Raw genomic sequence first — 19,761 nt, 5'->3', positions numbered from 1 at the left:
GTGGGTCACCAAAACGAGTGACCACTAATGGCTTTCACATTTATACAAGGAATTGGCAAAGGGACTTTACATGGACTCCACTCAACTTCAGACACAGCTTCAGCCAATATGGAGAGTGATTGAAATTGAACATAGCTAAGTAGTGGCATTGGCTCACAGTAATACACCAAGTATAAAATATTGAAGCTTTTACAGAAGCAAGGAGTAAGAAAAATTATGAAGCTCAGAGAAGTAGATTTAAATCAATCAAAGCTTGTTGAACGGCTATAATGTCCATAAAAATAATCTTCCAATGTTCTGCTCTCATGTACAAGATTTACACTTTGATCTGGACTACTGTTTGATACCAAATCATCATCAACTCCAAGCATTGCAAGCGATAGATGAGTTTGGATGTCACAACTCCCAGAGTTTTCTCTAGATTCATCCTCAATCAATTCATCTAATTCCATGGACATTGTCAATTACCTCTTGGTCCAATAAGGTAGGTCATCTCCTTCTCCTCGTAGTAATTTCAAAGTCTGCAATAATAAGTTACAGACAAACAATGAGGAAGAATAAGTTCACGTTCTTACATTAACATTTATCCATTGTTTGAAATTTCACAAAGTCAGTTTAATGCAAAGGTAAGCCACTTTATTTGGGGAAACCAAAGCTTTCAATTCAAATCTTGCAATCCAGATTTCAGCTAGGATAGTGATTCTCAGGAAAGCTATATACTCTCTTGATATTGGAGCGAAAGCAGATATGTTGGCTCTTCTTGCCTATTCAGGGAGGGGTAATTTGCATACCATCAACATCTCTTCTGCGTACCATCTGACCCACCTTCCACAAAGCATTCTTACCTTGATGATACCGCAGCTGGCTCTTCTTGCCTATTCAGGGAGGGGTAATTTGCATACTGAAGCTTTGGTTTGAGATACGATGTAATCTCTTTTGCTAATATTCAAAGAATATTATATTTCATTTAATGGAAAAAGAGATTATTGGCAATTGAGGCTTTGAATATTTTGCCATAATCCACCATCAGCATTTAGGGCTAACCTGTTTAAGGGTGATGATTTCACAAATTGAACTACTAAACAAATGTTTAGATTACAACCCTAAAAACTAGGTCTAAACACCCTTTACTCTATGTCAGAAGGATATCAACTCGATATTTCATGTGCCATTCTTTTTTATGGGAAAAAACAATTCTAGCACTAACTCCTCACAGGAAAGGAAATGTCTTCAAGCCACTAAATTTGACATCAGAAACTGAAACATATATATGCAACTAATGAGAATAAGAGTAATTACTATGTTCATTCGAGGTCGAAACTGAGCTGCCTGTCTCAGACAACATGCTGCACAAATGACCATTCTCTTCATCTTCCTCATGTCATAAGCATCTTCCAAAAGTGGATCTGCAAGTTATTTTACAAAGCCAGCTGCCAGTAATGGCCTTGCCTAAATTTTGAAATTTACAAGAGATTAAGATTCTGAACCAAGACAAAGAAACCAAAAGAATCCAAAATTATCAAATACAAAACAAGCAAGGACACTAGAGCCCTACCCACATAACCAAGATTTCTTGGCTTTTAGGATTCTTGTCATTGATTGGTTTTCTTCTAGTTATTAGCTCTAGAAGAACTACTCCAAAGGAATACACGTCTATTGTTGTTTCTCACCCCCTCGAGAATAGATTCACTAATGGATTCCCATAGTCTCAAATAGAATCCAAGGCATCAAAAGGTAAACCTAGGATACCCACTTATTCAAGACATGTTCTCTAGAGACTGTCACTTTGCATTTAAGTAATTTCATTCATCCTCTTATGCAGATCTCAACAAGTTTCCTTCAACCGATCATCTTGGGTACCTGCTTGAGGTACTGGAGAATAACGAAGATGAGCCTAAGCGGGACAATGATGATCAAGAAAAGTAGAGACCATCATCCACAGTCTGTAGTTCTGTAAAATAAAGAACATGACAAAGATTTTACCTAGAAAACAAGCTGTCAATAATGGGTTCCTGGAAGTAGTTGAATAGAAGCTACTTTGTTTTGTTTTGGTGTTTATTATAAAAAGGTAATGATCAGTGAGTTTCTTTCCTTGCAACAGCTATGGACATAACCTTCCAGAGAGTCCATTTTCAAATCTTAATGGATCTAATGGTATTAAAACAGTATTATATACTACAGAGAAAACAATGGGGAACATGCCCACTATTTCCAAAGTTTTAACACAAGCACCATCAAAATCTGCTATGGATAAGGAACTTACTTGTTCTATATGCCTAGGTACTTAGAATATTCGTTTTTTTTACATTGTTATTTCAATGATTTATCTGTATTCTAACAACAGACAACAAAATCTGAAACTTCTACCCATAAATCTATGTGCAGATGCCGTTGTGGAGCCGAAGCAATTAGCATGTAGCCACTTATTTTGTTTCAAATGTGTGCCAAAGGTGAGATAAACCAAGCACTCATTTGCATTATTAAATCAATATATTTTTGAAAGAACATATATAATTGATTCAGGCTGCCATTTCTGTGAATTCTGTTGGTGCAGGTAATTAAATTGTCTGAGGAGTGCCCTATCTGTGTGCAACACAAGGGCAACCAGGTCTTTAAACTTTCTGCAAGGAGAGATTTACAATTTGATTATTACCCTTGGGAAAGAGAGCCAGTCCCACACCAAATGTGTCGTAGTTATACAAAATATGCATCATGATACTCAGCTTGGTCCATTTCTCAGATGGCACCGGGTCTAAAATATAAAACAATTTGAAAATGGTGCAAATCCAATCCTTTGTACCTATATGAAGATACAGATAATGTACATAGTGCCCCGAGATACATCAAGGTTCTGCCCTGGGGCCTGATTTATATTTTGTTTTTTCCGACTGAGATCTTCATCCCCACTGAATTGGGATTTTCAAACTGAGCAGGCAGCCAGGAAATTTGTCTACAGATAACTATAGAAAATTCAGAAGATGCCAAGGAAATCGAAACTCCAGCGAAGCCTTACGGCTTAATTAACTTATAAAATATCTAGATTAAAGCATATTTTATGATCAGACTAATATTTTAAAAGCTTCCTTAGTACAGGATGGAACATCAAAATAATATTTAGACAAAAACATCAAGCTAATATTTAGATGACGGATAAAATAAATATCATTCCAAGGGTAATTTTAGAAGGAAATTGCCAAACACATACGAACCCACTGCATATTTTGAATTAAAGGTTAAAAATAACACACTGAAACATCCATTTTCAGCGTAAAGAAAACAGGAATGACAATTAACCCATTAATACTGCAGTACACTAATGAAGCATCTGTAGTGAAACTGAAGACCGGCAAATGGAGATATAAGTCCTATCTAAAAAGTAAAACAAGGAAGCGAGCAGATAGATACGCTTAAAGCCTAACAATTTTTTGAGGATTCCTGAACCAAGAAAAAGAGTGGAAAGTGTGAAGTTTGATGAGAGATTCCTTTGCAAGCATCTAATCACGGTTCAACTAACCATCCGAGTCATTCCTACCAGTACAGTTGGTAGGATATCGCTGGTCGAGTTGTGGTTGAGATGGACACTCACTCGCAGTCCTCGTGACAGTCCTTATTGGTGTTTGGTAATCCTCTGGTGATCTGTTCAGGTCTGTTGTCATTGTACCAAAATGATCTACTAGCTCTCGACAAAGGGCAACTAAACGAGACTGTCGAAGACAACAACGGCCGCAGAAGCGGCGGTTTTCTCTGGTTTGCCTGGAGGCGCCAAAAATGAACCGTTGCATATTGTCTTCCAGCAACTGCAGATTTATATTTCTGCTCACATTTATTCTCTGCTGCTGTCGCCGCTGCCGATTTGGGTTCCTTATCTGCGGCGGATGCAATCCTAGCCAGTTATGATACCGCTGTCGATGTTGCGCCCCTTCCCGCGGGTAATCTCTCCAGCATGAGATAAACAGGGAGTTCAACCAGCGCTGATTAAAATTCCAACTATAATGATCTGATCCAACGGCACAATCTCTTTTAATCGTCTAACACATCAGATCAATGGTCGAAAATAGGACACGGTGGCATATGAGAGAGTTCTTCCCAAAGGGAAACGCCTGACGGCGTAATTAACCAATGTCAATGGGACGGAAACAAATTCTATACATCAATATTTTTAACAAATTAAATACTATTGATAAATTAAATACTCTTCTTATTATATTATAATATAAGAATAAAAATATTCCAAATACTCTTTATTCTCATAGCATCTTACATTGATTTGTTTAGGGCTATATTTTAAATATCATGTAATTATTTTTTAGGTTGATAAACATGATTTTTTGCTAAGTCATGTGAGTCATACAAATTCTATACATCAATATTTTTAATAAACTAAATACTCTTCCTATTATAATATAAGAATACAAATATTCCCAATACTTTTTATTCTTAAAGCATGTTACCATTCTTAAAGCATGTTACCTTGATTGGATTAAAGATACATTTTAGATATCATGTAATTATTTTGTTATGTCAATAAACATGTTTTTTTTGTAAAGTTATGTGAGTCTTGAGATGACTACATGCTTAATTTTTGGCTTGAGAAATCTAGGATTGCACTCTGTCTAGTCCACACCAACTCTTAACATGGTTAGATTGAAATTTTGAACTAGTGACTTTCACATCACAAAATGTCTTAACAGTACACCACATCACCATCTATTCTACACCCCATGGGATATATATATATATATACACACACACACACTAGTACAACCACATTAAAAATATTAATGTGGTTGATATGGCCAAAGCCTTCATAAATATAACAAAAAAACTATTGCTTATATATTAATTTCCCCCATCTAATTAGAATATCAACTTATTAGAATTGGAATAATCTCAAATCCCTAGAAAATTGGTGGGAAATGAGCTACTTGGCATGAATCTAATTTTTTAAATTTATTAAAAGCCAATACAACCTAACAAACTCTACAACACACTACAACGCTTGATAAGCATTCAGACTAAGCATACACTAAATATATTCCCTTGAGAATCAATTTCTGTGATCAATTAAAAAAAGTCAACAATTCTCATCCACCTTAAGTTGAAATAAATAATTAATATTAAAATAGATTTAAAATTAAAATTAAAATTAAAATTTATAGATTTGATCAATTTCTCAAACATTTCCATACACATTAGTAAATACTTATTATTTTAAAAAATAAAAATATTATATATTTAATTTTTTCAATACTAATTTAAAATACAATTATAAATTGATAAATAATTTAGGTTTTTTAATATACATTTTAGAAAAAAATTATAAATTCACATTTTATTAATATATAAAAATATGAATATTTGGTCCATGAGGTCTTGGATACATGGTGATTAGGTGATCTATTAAGACACTCCTTGATGTGAAGTCACTCATTCAATTCCCCTCCCTAATCAGCTTGATATATTCGAGATGATGAAGATGTAGATTAGGTGATCTATTAAGACACCCCTTGATGTGAAGTCACTCATTCAATTCCCCTCCTTGATCAACTTGATATATTCGACTTGATGAAGATATAGTACTGCTAAGCTTACAAAAAAAATTCCACGAGACACGGTGATCGGGTGTTATGTTAAAGCACTCCTTGATGTGAAGTCACACGTTCAATTCCTCTTGATGTGATGTCATGTCCTTTCTTAAACACATTAGTAACACAGTGTTGTTATACAATTTTGCACATTTTTTACTAAGTAAGAGGGCCCCACACTTTCGACTTCGGAACTTTGGGACCTGTTATCACCCCAAGAAACTCTCCTAGGTTGTATATCAGAGATGCTCGAGAACATTACAAACTCAACAAAAATGTTGGAAAATGGTGGATGAATGAAAGAAATGCTGCATATTCAAGCCAGATAACCATTTCTACTATGCTTAACCCCAGACTTGGGTGAACACCCCCTGAATACAAGGCTTTAGACCACAAATTACTCACAGTTTGAGGAAAATGTGATGATGGAGAATACTGATCACACCAGCAGATGCACAGGACCCTGTGATGGCCAGCTGCAACTAGTTTAAAGGTGTGTAAATCTATTTCCTAATGCACAGACAGGATGACAGCTCTCTGACATTAAAATAACAAAAACCTACATACAAATTCAATGATACAAGCTAGATTCTAACACAGAGGTGGGATGACAGCCCCTCTAATGCTAAACATCAAGAGCACATGAAAGATGCATAACAGGCACGGCCTGGAACAAGAAGAAGAAGTGGAAAGTGAGTAATTAACAGCAAAAGAAGCTTACATTAGCTGAAAATGAAGACGAGACGATGCAAGCATCACAGTAGTTACAATCTCTAGAAGTTGAACTTTACATCAAAATAACACTCATCAACCATCAACCCTCATTACATCTCGTTTTTGGGTATATGTGGAGTTTGTTTACAAAATTGCTCTGATGTTCAAAGCGTGGAGGGGTCATAATGGACCACCAACCACATTTACTATCAGATATGGTCTTTGATACAATTTGATTGTTTTTAATGAACAAAATGGCCATTTCTGGTACTTTGCTATACTTCACGAACAGGTGGAATGTTGTGCTTATCTGCTGAAGGCGTTTAACTGCTCGAGGTTGTACTTTCCTTCCCTGGCCGTGCTGCTCTTTGAATGTGGTTGCTGAGGATTCAATGCGCAGAGTACCGGATCATGTCTTCCTTCCTTCTTCGCGTGCACGGGATAGGCCAAAAACACGGAAAATGTATGGAAAATGGACGATGGGCTGGGAAAGAATATTAACCGTTGGATGGCTCAGATGGACAGCTGAGATCTGATGGCGGGAGGTGATGAGAAGGCGCGAGGCAAAACGACTACAAACCATCAGATCGTGTAATCAAACAGTGGAGAACAGTGTACAGAGGCTATCAGGAGGCAATGCGAATGGAGGGACATGGGTCGTCAGATCGCGGGATGGATGATCGGACGGCTATCGGGAGCGGAGGCTGCATGAGCGTTAATGAGCAGGAGGAAGGTACGGCGACGGTAAGCGGTTTTATCGCACCACTTTACGGGAATGGGCGATAATCGTACTGTGGGGCGCGATCCAACAGATTTGCGACGCGTGGCAGACACTATGGCGGGGAAACCGCTTTTCCCACAGGCTAACGGGCGTGCGGCTTTCAGCGGCAGGGGGAGCGTATTTCGTTGGATTGAGCGGGAGTTGCGATCGAACAGTGTAAAAAGAATAAAGGTTAACAGGCATGATGTGACCGGGAAGGGCCCGCCAATAGTATTTTTTATATGCACGCAGTGTTAAATGACCATAGTCTTATGGTTAACTTTGCGCTTGGGACCCGAAAGAAAAGGATATAAACAGGGTTTATGGAGAAATTTAGCAGAAAACGGAGGAATGGGGAGTTAACGAGTGTAAGCGGAGTGATAAGGAAAAGGAGAGTTATGGTGCGCGGTCACATTGTCAGGGTTTTATGACATTTAAACCCAACACCCGGGAGCTAAGGAAACAAGGCTTTAAAGCTAAATGTGGGTGTAAAACGGTGATAACGGGGTTTTATGGAGTTATAGGGAGAATGAAGGAGGAAGCAGGAAAAACTTCTGCGAGCCTTATACAACCAAAACCAGCACTGCCCAACACCTATTTTAATCCATCAAATGTCGAAGAACATAGCAGAGCTAACACTGGCTCCTTCTGGGGATGAGATCCTCCTTGTGAGGTCTCAAGAACCTGCAGATCAATTCCTTCTTGATGAAAACAAATTAGCCAAAATTCTTAGTGTTCCATTGGGCATGGAGGCTATTGCATCTATACTAAAACTCATAAAAACACAATATTTACAACTTTTAAGGCCAAAAGACATTAAACAACATAAATTTTTAGAAAACACCCATTAACTAGGCCATCAAAAGCTGCCTCTCCTCCCATACTTTTCAGTATGAACGTGTTGTTCCCCTGAATCTATGAGATGATAAAAGGCCCTGTCCAGAAAGCATCAAATTTCCCATGGTTGCCTTTCGTTTCCTTTAGTGCATCCCATTTCAGAACCAAGTCACCAACCTAAAAATTATTTGTTTTTGTCTTCTTGTCAAAGGCTTCCTTGATCTTTCTCTGATGCGTTGCAGCCTTTTCAACCAGCTGTTCTCTAATCTGATGTACCTATGCTAAATCAGTGATCCTCTTTGCCATTTCTTCTTCCTCATTCTGTCTGTTTGAAGGAATTTTGCCACAGAGAGAGTTAGCTGAATGGGGAATACAACTTCAGTGCCATACACTAGCTTGAAAGGAGAATTGCCTGTGGATTTCTTAATGGTCACTCTGTCAGCCAACAGTGCATACTTGAGCTTTGAATCCCAATTCTTTTTATTGTCCTCTAACATCTTCTTAATTAACCTTATCAGGCTTTTATTAGAGGATTCTGCCAGACCGTTTCCTTGAGGATAGTATGAGGTAGAAAGAACAAGTTTAATACCCATTGAATCACACATTTCCACCAATTTCTTTGCTCTAAAGGTTGCTACATTGTTTGTGACCAATTTGTGTGGACAACCAAATCTGCTAAAGATACTCTCTGTCAAAAACTTCATGACACATTATGATCAGCCTTCCTGGTAGGAACCGCTTCAATCCGCTTAGTGAAATAATCAGTGGCTACTAGTATCCACTTGTGCTGGCCACTGGAATGTGGATTGATCTCTCCAATGAAATCCAAGCCCCACTGCTGAAAAGGTCCTTTTGCATGTATTGGTTTTAGGGGCAGGGACTTTAACTATTGTTTTCCTTCAAATCTTTGGCACATGTCACAAGATTTAACAAAAGAAAATACATCAGAAAATAAAGTGGGCCAATAGTACCCAGCTCTGAGAATCTTATGGGCTGTAGTTTTCCAATAATGGTGCCCTCCACACATGTTGGAATGAAATTGTTGCATGACTTCTATTGACTGTTCTTTGTCCAGACACCTCAAAAGCACTCCAGATGGATCCCTCCAATAGAGCAGATTTTCAATAATGCAATATTTAGCTGCCCTAAGCTTAATAGTTCTGGCTTGACTTTGAGTAAAGCTCAAAGGGATCTCTAGATTCAGCAAGAAATTAATTATTGCAGAATACCAATCACAAGAAGCTAGATTTTCGGCCACTGACTGCTCTCTGTCTGGTTCAGTTGCTTCCTCTTCTTTATCTGTCTGACCATTTTCTGCAATTGTGCACAGGAAATCAATATCTAAAGATCTACAATTTTCTTCAGCTAACAACCTGGCAAGACCCTGACCTCTGACCAGCTTGGTGGGCTTCAGTTCTATATTAAATTCAATCAATTTTGCAATCCATTTTTCCCTTCTTCCATCAGCATCAGGTTGTGTTAAGACATCTTTTATTGCAGCAGAAGGTACATATGCAATTATCTTTGAATGCAAGATATAAACTCTGAAAGCTTTCAAGGATTTGATAAGGGCATATGCATGTTTTTCTATAATGTCATACCTCAGTTCAACATCCCTCAAGTTTTTGCTGAAAAATGCTATCGGATGCTCTGAACCTTCTTCATCTGTTTGCAATAAAACCGTTGCAATGGTGTCTTTAGAGCCAAAAGAAAATACATGGAACTCCTTGTTGTAATCTGGACTTATTAGTGTGGGAGCCTCCATAATAGCTTTTTTAATAGAATCAAATGATTTTCTTGTTGTATCAGTCCACCTGACCTCTGCTCCTTTCTTCAACATGGAGGTAATATGTTTCACCAATTCTGCAAAGTTTGGGATAAACCTCCTGACAAAATTAATTTTACCCACAAAGGACTGGATATCCTTCTTTGATCTAGGGACATACAAAGTCTATATTACTTTTACTCTTTCTGGATCAATCCAGACACCTGCAGCAGACACAACATGTCTTAACAGCTTGCCTTCTTCTAAAGCAAATTGTGACTTTTTGGAATTGATTGAAATTCCAAACCTTCTGCACTTCAAAAACACTTTTTTCAAATGCTGCAAATGATTTTGATGGCTGCTGGAGTATACTGTTATATCATCAAGGTAGATGAGGACAAATTTATCCTTCTCCCCCACAAATGCTATATCCATAGCTCTCTGAAAAGGTAGCTCCAGCATTCATCAATCCAAAAGGCATCTTGGCATACATAAAAGTGCCCCAAGGAGTGGTGAATGCAGTCTTCTCTTGGTCATCTGCATGCACAGCAATCTGATTAAAGCCTAAAAATCCATCCCAGAAAGACATCACTTTGGCTCCTGAGACCTTCTGTAGCAAATGCTCCATCTTGGGTAGAGGATAGTTGTCTTTCTTAGAACATTTGTTTAAATTTCTGAAATCAACACATAGTCTGATTTCTCCACTCTTCTTCCTTACCACCACTAGATTGGCTACCCATTTGGAATATCTAAGAGGAACTATGATCTTGGCAGCCAACAATTTTTTAATTTCTTTTTCAATCAGAGGAAGAAGCATAGGATTTATTGGTCTCAGCTTCTGTTTGAAAGGAATGGTGTCTTTCTCCACAGGGATTTTATGTTCGATTATGTTCTTATCATACGTTTTCAGATCACTATACTCCCAAGCAAACACATCAGCAAATTGCTTCATTAATTTGCAGTATCCAGCACTTTGATCATTATATAGATGAGTGGACAGATGTATGTATCTAGGCTGACCTAGACTTCCTATATCATGCTTACAGACTACAGAATGATCTTCTTTTTTGGCAGCCTTGTAAGGCACATCATTTTGGTCAAACAGTCTTTCAAGAGGAATTAGACCCTTTGGAATATGATTACTAGGAAGCTGGACAATGCCATTTATGCCAATTTTATTTCTAAGCTGGGATTGAAGGCTTTCTTACAAGGCTTCATTATCTTGGTCAATTTGAATTTCGGAAAACTCATCAATGACTTGCAGAAACCTATTTATCTCATCATCATCATCAAAAGCTTTCCAATGCTGGACATTTCAGGCAAGGATGGTCTATACTTCACTTGGACTTCATACATTAGTCTGGGAGGCATTGGAGGGATGAATAGACTAGCAGAAACAGCAAGGGAATCAGCAAGCTGAGTTTTGGCTCTAGGGATATATGAAATACAGAAATAATCAAAACAACCTTTGATTCTCCATACCTCATCTCTGTATGCTTTCAACCTTGGGTACTTTGCCTGAAATGTTTTATGTACTTGCTGAATGATCAAATCAACATCTCCAAACACCTTCAAATTCATGATTCCTCTGTCTTTTGCTGCATTAAGGTCCAATAGCAGAGCCTCATATTCTGCTATATTGTTTGTCACTTGAACAGCCAGCTTAAAAGACAGTTGAATTCTTTCTTTCTTTGGAGATACTAGCACCACCCCTGCTCCTGCAGTGTCCCTAGAACATGCTCCATCAAAGAACATCTCCCAAATTTGACTTCCTTGCTCTTCCTTGGCCTAAATTGCTGGTTTCTTGATCTGCATTGAGGCCTTCTAAGATTCTTCTATTTGGAGAATACATGCTCCAAAATCAGTGTCCATTGCATATATGGGATGATTTGTAGGATTCTTTTCATCACTGATGATGTATGCCAACTGTGCTTCTCTGTACAATCTCCTGCTCTCTCCTCCAAAAACTGGGACAGTTGCATAAGATAGATCATTCTGTAATGTCCCACCTAGTCTCTTAATCCAACCTCTGGACAGCAACATGCCAAACTTGGGAGGGACATCTGCTACCACAATATCCATCATCATACTCTTCATGGGAAGTTGAGTTAAAGTAATGGCCAGGTCTTTGATTAATCCTAGGCATTTCACTTTTCTTGAATCAAAAGAAAATAAATCATGATAGGGTCTGGTGATATCAAGGCCTAACTCTTCCATGACAGCTTTAAGCATTAAATTGTGACTGGCCCCTGTGTCTAGCAGGCAGTTATGGAGGATTTTGTCATGAATGGTCAAGGAAACATAAAAAGATGGATAATTATTATCAGCAGGTTCAATCATGGGGCTAAGCACAATGGCAGGCTTGTCATCTTGCAAATTGACAGAGTCAGTGGAGGTTTGTGTGGTTTCTAGCTCAAGGGCTTCAAGGATGGGCTTTCTAAATACTTCACTCTTCACCAACTCTACCAGAGGCACAGATATTTTCAATTTCTGAACTTCTGACTCTAAGCTAAAAGAAGATGATAACTTATCAGAACCTCTTACCTCTTGAACTGGAGCTTTGAGGATGACTGGATCAGTTGCTGGTCTTCTCTGTCTGATATTCTGTGACTCTGTTTGGACAACAGCTCTTTGGGCAGGATTCTCTTTGACATTTTTTGCATTGGACCTCAGGTTATATCTTTGTTGTTCACCAGTTTGTAGGACAGCGTCTCTATCCCACTGCTGACTGTGTTGTTCCTGCAGCAATGATTCTTCATATGCAGCCAAATTCAAAAATGCAGCTCTACCTTTATCTTCCATGCAGTGAATTTCATCCTCATCTTCTTCAAAATGTTCCTCCTCCATGACTACATTTTGGAAATGAGCTTTAACTTTCTGTTCTTCTTTTGATTCTTCACCCCTTTGAATAATTTGCAACTGTTCATTTGCTCTTCTGAATGGATTTGGATTTCTTGGAGCAAATATGTTTTGCTGCCTTGTTTTTCCTGAATTCTGCTCAATCTTCAGCTTAGAAATTTCAGCAGCCAATGACTCTATCGTCTTAGTCATTTGGTATAATTTAGGCTCTAAAGATGTTGTAGAGGAAGTAGAAGCTTGACCTCTCTGCCTCCTTCTATCAGCTTGAATTTTGAGCTTTTCTGCAGCCATAATATTGGATTCCACTTCTAGTGCTGCATCCTGCATGTCTGCCAGCGTAGCACATCTCCTTTCTCTCAACAACATGCAGAAATCAGAATCAAAAGCAATTGCATAAGTTAGTTTGGCAAAAGTGGGAGTATGCTTTACCTCAGCTGGTATCTTACTATATATATGGTTGAATCTTTTATTAAAATCAGGCAAAAATTCACCATTTTCCCTCTTCAGATTACCAAACTCAGTATGATAATACAGCAAGTCCTTTTTATCTCCCTAGTGCTTCAAAAATGCATCATCTAAGGCTTCAATATCTATTATAGATCTCTGGGGTAATTCTCTGAACCATTTCCTGGCCTCTCCATCAAGGCTCTGGACAAAAACTCTCATCCACACATCATTTTCACTTATATCTAAATTATCAGCATAACTGTAAAAAGCTTCTAGGTGTTCTTCTGCTGTTACTCCCTCTGTGCCAGTGAATTTAGGCATATATTTCTGATATTCTCCCACAAGCATAGGATTTAAAGGAATAGGCAAGACTAAAGGTCCATATCTAGCAGCAACAATTCTTTCTATCTTCGTAGGTGCTTGCTGGCCTGCCATGATTGGGATATGTGGAAGAATACTAGCAGATTGAGCAGTATGAAATAATGAAATGGATGGCAGGGACAAAGGGATGTTTTGGACTGTATGGGAAGCTTTCTTTGGACTGAGATTTGAAGGGGAACTATCTGCACAAGGGGTTGTATTAATCTTTGAAATAATTTCCTTATTAACAGTGCTGGGCTCTAAATCCTCAATCTGTGTATCATCGACTATGACTTTATCTTTCAGAGATGAATGAAATTTCTTAGGCTTACCTAATCCTGATGCCCCTTTCTATGAAGCTTTCTTCGATTTAACAGTCCTCTCAGGGTCAGGCACTGATTCAGGTGGTGATTTCTAAGGATTTCTTCGAGTATGTCTCACAAACTGAGCTAGAACTTCAATGTGGAGTCGCCAAAGGATGGTGTTCCTCCAATGGAGTCGCTAGATAGATGATTACAACCAGAAACTGTGTTCAAACCTTGTCTATCATCAAAGCTTGAAATTGTGTCGTTCTCCCAGGGAAGCTGAGCTTCAATTCTCCTCTCCCCAGCAACGGCACCAATTAATGTTATCACCCCAAGAAACTCTCCTAGGTTGTATATCAGAGATGCTCGAGAACATTACAAACTCAAAAAAAATGTTGGAAAATGGTGGATGAATGAAAGAAATGCTGCATATTCAAGCCAGATAACCACTTCTACTATGCTTAACCCCAGACATGGGTGAACACCCCCAGACTACAAGGCTTTAGACCACCAATTACTCATAGTTTGAGGAAAATGTGATGATGGAGAATACTAATCACACCAGCAGATGCACAGGACCCTGTGATGGCCAGCTGCAACCAGTTTAAAGGTCTGCAAATCTATTTCCTAATGCACAGACATGATGATAGCTCTCTGGCATTAAAATAACAGAAACCTGCATACCAATTCAATGATACAAGCTAGAGTCTAATACAAAGGTGGGATGACAGCCCCTCTAATGCTAAACATCAAGAGCACATGAAAGATGCATAACAGGCACAGCCTGGAACAAGAAGAAGAAGTGGAAAGTGAGAAATTAACAACAAAAGAAGCTTGCATTAGCTGAAAATGAAGACCAGACGCTGTAGGCATCACAATAGTTACAGTCTCCAGAAGTTGAACTTTACATCAAAATAACACTCATCAACCATCAACCCTCATTACATCTCATTTTTGGGTATATATGGAGTTTGTTTACAAAATTGCTCTGTTGTTCAAAGCGTGGAGGGGTCATAATGGACCACTAACCACATTTACTATCAGATATGGTCTTTGATACAGTTTGATTGTTTTTAATGAACAAAATGGCCCTTTCTAGTACTCTGTTGTACTTCACGAACAGGTGGAATGTTGTGCTTATCTGCTGAAGGCATTTAATTGCTTGAGGTTGTACTTTCCTTCCCTGGTCGTGTTGCTCTTTGAATGTGGTTGCTGAGGATTCAATGTGCAGAGCACTGGATCATGTCTTCCTTCCTTCTTCGCGTGCACGGGACAGGCCAAAAACACAAAAAATGTATGGAAAATAGACGATGGGCTAGGAAAGAATATTAACTGTTGGATGGCTCAGATGAGTGGCCGAGATCTGATAGCAGGAGGTGATGAGAAGGCGCGAGGCAAAACGACTACAAACCATCGTATCGTGTAATCAAATGGTGGAGAATAGCGTACAAAGGCTATCGGGAGGGAATGCGAATGGAGGGACGTGGGCCGTCAGATCGCGGGATGGACGATCAGACGACTATCAGGAGCGGAGGCTGCACGAGCGTTAACGAGCGGGAGGAGGGTACGGTGGCGGTAAGCGGTTTTATCGCGCCGCTTTACAGGAATGGGCGGTAATCGTACCGTGGGGCGTGATCCAACAGATTTGCGACACATGGCAGACACTACGGCGGGGAAACCACTTTTCTCGCAAGCTAACGGGCGTGTGGCTTTCAGCGGCAGGGGGAGCATATTTCGTTGGATTGAGCGGGAGTTGTGATCAAACGGTGTAAAAAGAATAAAGGTTAACGGGCATGATGTGACCAGGAAGTGCCCGCCAATAGTATTTGTTATATGCATGCAGTGTTAAATGACCATAGTCTTATGGTTAACTTTGCGCTTGGGACCTGAAAGAAAAGGATATAAACAGGGTTTATGGAGAAATTTAGCGGAAAACGGAGGAATGGGGAGTTAACGAGTGTAAGCGGAGTGATAAGGAAAAGGAGAGTTATGGTGTGCGGTCACATTATCGGGGTTTTATGACATTTAAACCCAGCACCCGGGAGCTAAGGAAACAAGGCTTTAAAGCTAAATGTGGGTGTAAAACGGTGATAACGGGGTTTTATGGAGTTATAGGGAGAATGAAGGAGAAAGCGGGAAAAACTTCTGCGAGCCTTATACAACCAAAACCAGCACTGCCCAACACCTATTTTAATCCCTCAAATGTCAAAGAACATAGCAGAGCTAAGAGGGCCAAATCAACTTTATTTAGTTGTTAGTGGAATGTGGGGGCCACCCACATAGGAGTTTGAATTAGCCATTCGATATGCTTGGAAGGAAAATCGAATGGGTGGATGGAGGGGCCCACATGAGGCTAAGGGGGCCCAAGGAGTTATAAAGAGAGATCATCTCTCATTTTGTTTTGATTCTGAATATTTGACAAACCTCACTCTTGTACACTCTGCTGCTTAGCGAGTCTATCGGATGTTTAGCCACGAGTCTTCTGCAAGGGAAGATTCAACCTCTACTTCAGGGGACCATCCTTGCTGGCCCTAGGGAGGTTGTTCCACAGAGATTGCAGGAGTTTCCAGTAGCGATTCACATCTCAGCCAGCCATGTGGAGGAAGGGACTGTGTGTTTTCTGGGCAGCCATAAATACACAAAGGTTGATTTAGCTAGAGAGCAGCTCCCAAGAGGCCGAAAATAGAAAGTCAAAAATTAGAGAAATTCCCTTCTAGGTTTTTTCCAAGGAGTCTAAGGCTAAAAGGGAATAATCTTCTGGCTAGTTTTGGGCACTTTCCAACAGGCTGAAAGTCAGCAGATGTAGCCGAAGGGCAGCTCCCAAGAGGCTGAAAATACAAAGTCAAAATCAAAGAAATTCCCTTCTAGGTTTTCCTTGGTTTTGTCTAAGGAGTTTAAGGCTAAAAGGGCAGAATTTTCTAGGCACTTTCCAGTAGGCCGAAAGCCAACAGATGTAGTCAAAGAGCAGCTCCCAAAAGGCCGAAAATCCAAAGTCAAAATCAGAGAAATTCCCTTCTGGGTTTTTCTGGGTTTTGTCCAAGAAATCTAAGGCTAAAAGGGAAAAAATTTCTGGGCAGTTTTTTGGGCACTTTCCAACAGGCCGAAGTCAATAGATTAGTAGTTTACTAGGACAACGCAGAGCATAGTAGAGCAACAGCTGAACAACCATCTTTCCAACTATTCTACCACCTGGGTTTGGTCCATCTTGTCCTTGAGATAATCCCAGGTGCACTACTCCATTTAGATATTGTACTCATGCTCTCATATTTCATAATATATGGCTCAATAGTTCTAGTGTTACAGTGTTTCATGGGTGTTTCCTAAACGTTTTTAATTTTCCACTGTTACACTGTTTGTTTAATTGGTTTATACTTAAATTCCTGTTTAGGAACATTATAGTGGTATCAAAGCATGATCTTAGCCTAGCTGTGGGTAACCAGTAAGATCATGGGAGATTTAGGCATGTATGCACAGTGATGAGTTACAACATACACTAACCATGGCTCAAGGGAGATTCAATATGCAGGGATTCTGGGGTGGAATCTGTTGGAGTGATGAGAGGTTGGCTCAGTTAAGGAAGCTGTCAAACCAGATCCATCCTTGTCCTTACAACATAGACACTAGAGGTGCACAAGCCGTGGGAGTACAACCATCTACACTATGTGAGGATCACATTGGTGTACCTAGTGTGGCACAAGAGTCACCATTGTTGGAGGCCTCTTTGATAGCACCAATTAACACCTTGGGGGAGAAAGTAGAGCATACACCATAGGACCATCCATTGATGAGGTGTTGGGAAACATCCCTACTATTGATGAGGAGCCAATAGATACAGAGGCATCCTAGATCTATGACAGTTGTCGAATGACAGTCACCTACAATTGACTGATGAGCATGTCTTGCATGTTGGATTGTCTAGGGAGGAGCAGTTGGAGGCTCATGTCGAGCCCATGATGGAGGAGGATGTGCACCATCCTTTGGGCTATTCAGTGATGAGGGGCAGCATAGAAACCACATGTTGGGATTTCAGGATAGCTCGCTTCAGAGGCACACTGACAGGATCTACAGCGTTATCAGCTCATCCTTATGCATTGATTGAGAGAGGTGGAGTTGTCTAGACATACCAAAGGGGATGACCATGTTAGCAGCACTGTTGAGTCACATTTTTCCATTGGAGAGAGAGAGACAGAGCTACCTAGTCAGATCTCATGTGTTGACCTGGGTAGTGGGATGAGACGGTCAGAGTTGCACAAGATGCAACATCCACATGTCGGGCTTGTTCTATGTGCTAGAGTTTGTGCCTTCGATCCCTCTCTTGCGTTTGGATAGTGAGAGATTCTGAGTTGGTACCCGGTGGAGTGGGCTAGACTCATAGAGATGGTCATAGTTTGGAGTAAAGCTCAGTGGGAGCTCTTAGACATTGAGGGTGTTGGAGGCCCTAGTTGACATTGGGATCCAAGCAGGGCTTCCTATCTGATATCAGACATGCGAGATGGCTATGGCATTGATGAGGTAGTCAACCCCATGCCTGAGCGCATGCATTCCTTAGGGGAGCTCCAGTTGATGCTAGTGGCCAGGTGGTTTGTGAGCAAAATCCATTAGTTGTTTTGGCATGTTGGTTGTGCATGGGGGCGCAGGATGATTAACATTCTCTAGTAGGAGTTGGTTTGAGGAGGTGGCATGGGTAGGCCACTAGACCAGATATTGTATGGAGACGATGTTCTCCCATTGAGGTTTAGGACTTAGGGGTCATGGACGATCAAAACAGTAGAGATACCCCCCCAGCAGGAGTGGAGTTAGGGTGCTCAGGTCTACTAGGATGGACGAGGGGACATGACACGTGTCATGGTGGGGTCACTATCAGAGTGGCAGACACTTTGGCACATGCAAGATACCATATGTTACAGGGTGGTATGATAGTAGGTAATGGTACACAAGACTACATAGAGTCAGGTTGTAGCATTCAGTATTATATAGAGGGATGTGGCCTGATGCATACAAACCTAATTCTAGGCCATAGCACCCAGTGGTGTGCAGGGCTATGCAGCGAGGAGCAGTGGTCTGCAGAGGAGCATGGAGATACCTGGTGGTATACCATAGCATGTCGATTTACACTGTGGGGTAGGATGAGTGACTCGCATCGCACTGAGGACATGTGGGGAGTGATAGGTGCAATGACACAGGCAGGACATAAGAGGGTATAGGATGGTATCGTCGTAGTCGGGGGTATCCAGTGGTGTACAGAGATAGGTTGCGGTATACAATAACATTTAATGGAGTGTGGTGGTACTTGGTGGTATGCAGTGACACATGATACGGTGCAACAGGATCTTGGAGATTTTCCTCCATGGAGACTTATGGACAGGGATAGTAGGTGTACCATTGGATGCAACTCACCTAGCATAGATGAGGACATTGCCGATCATATGAGGACACCATGTTTAGTGGAGGCAGGGCCTCAAGGGAGTTATCAGCAGATCCGAGGTAGAGAGAGGGTCGTTTGTAGGATTACTCTTGAGCATTCCGGTAGACTCTTGATCATACTCTTTGGGACATACCCACCCATCATCCTCCAGTGTTGCTTACAATCGCAGAGAGTTTGGTTGTTTCACTTTGACACTCTCCATTTAGGCAGCAAGGCATGGGGGACTCACCCTAGGCACTTGGATGAGACACCACGTGTCATGGGACGAGAGGAGACTCTCCAGTTGAGACACTTGGTAGGTGCACGAGTTGATGGTTACAGACTTAGGGATGGCATGGTTGATTGCCGAGGTAGCATATGTTCCACTCTAGGTTCACACTTGGGGAGGCGACCGAGAGGGAGTTACATGGTGATTTTTCAGTTGGACAGCTTGGGGCGTTAGGGGAGCATGAGGTGCGAAGGATAATAATCCTTGTTAGCAGGATGATGCCTAGGCTTCTGGCAGTACCCGAGCATATCATTACGAGCTGGGATAGCAGATCTCGCTGTGTGATTTGGCAGGCACATAATAGCTAGATATTTGCAGCACGGGTTCTTGATGCTCAGTGCCTACCTATTGGATACCTATAGAAGGCAAAGACGGGGAACAAAGGGTCCCAACAACTAGCAGCATATCACAATGACAGATAGAGAGGATTGGGGTT

Source organism: Pinus tabuliformis, chromosome 1_1 (assembly GCF_031772625.1).
Source record: "Pinus tabuliformis cultivar Carrire ecotype Pingquan chromosome 1_1, CPIR1, whole genome shotgun sequence".
NCBI classification, from domain to species: Eukaryota; Viridiplantae; Streptophyta; class Pinopsida; order Pinales; family Pinaceae; genus Pinus; species Pinus tabuliformis.
This window is presented reverse-complemented; position numbering follows the sequence as displayed.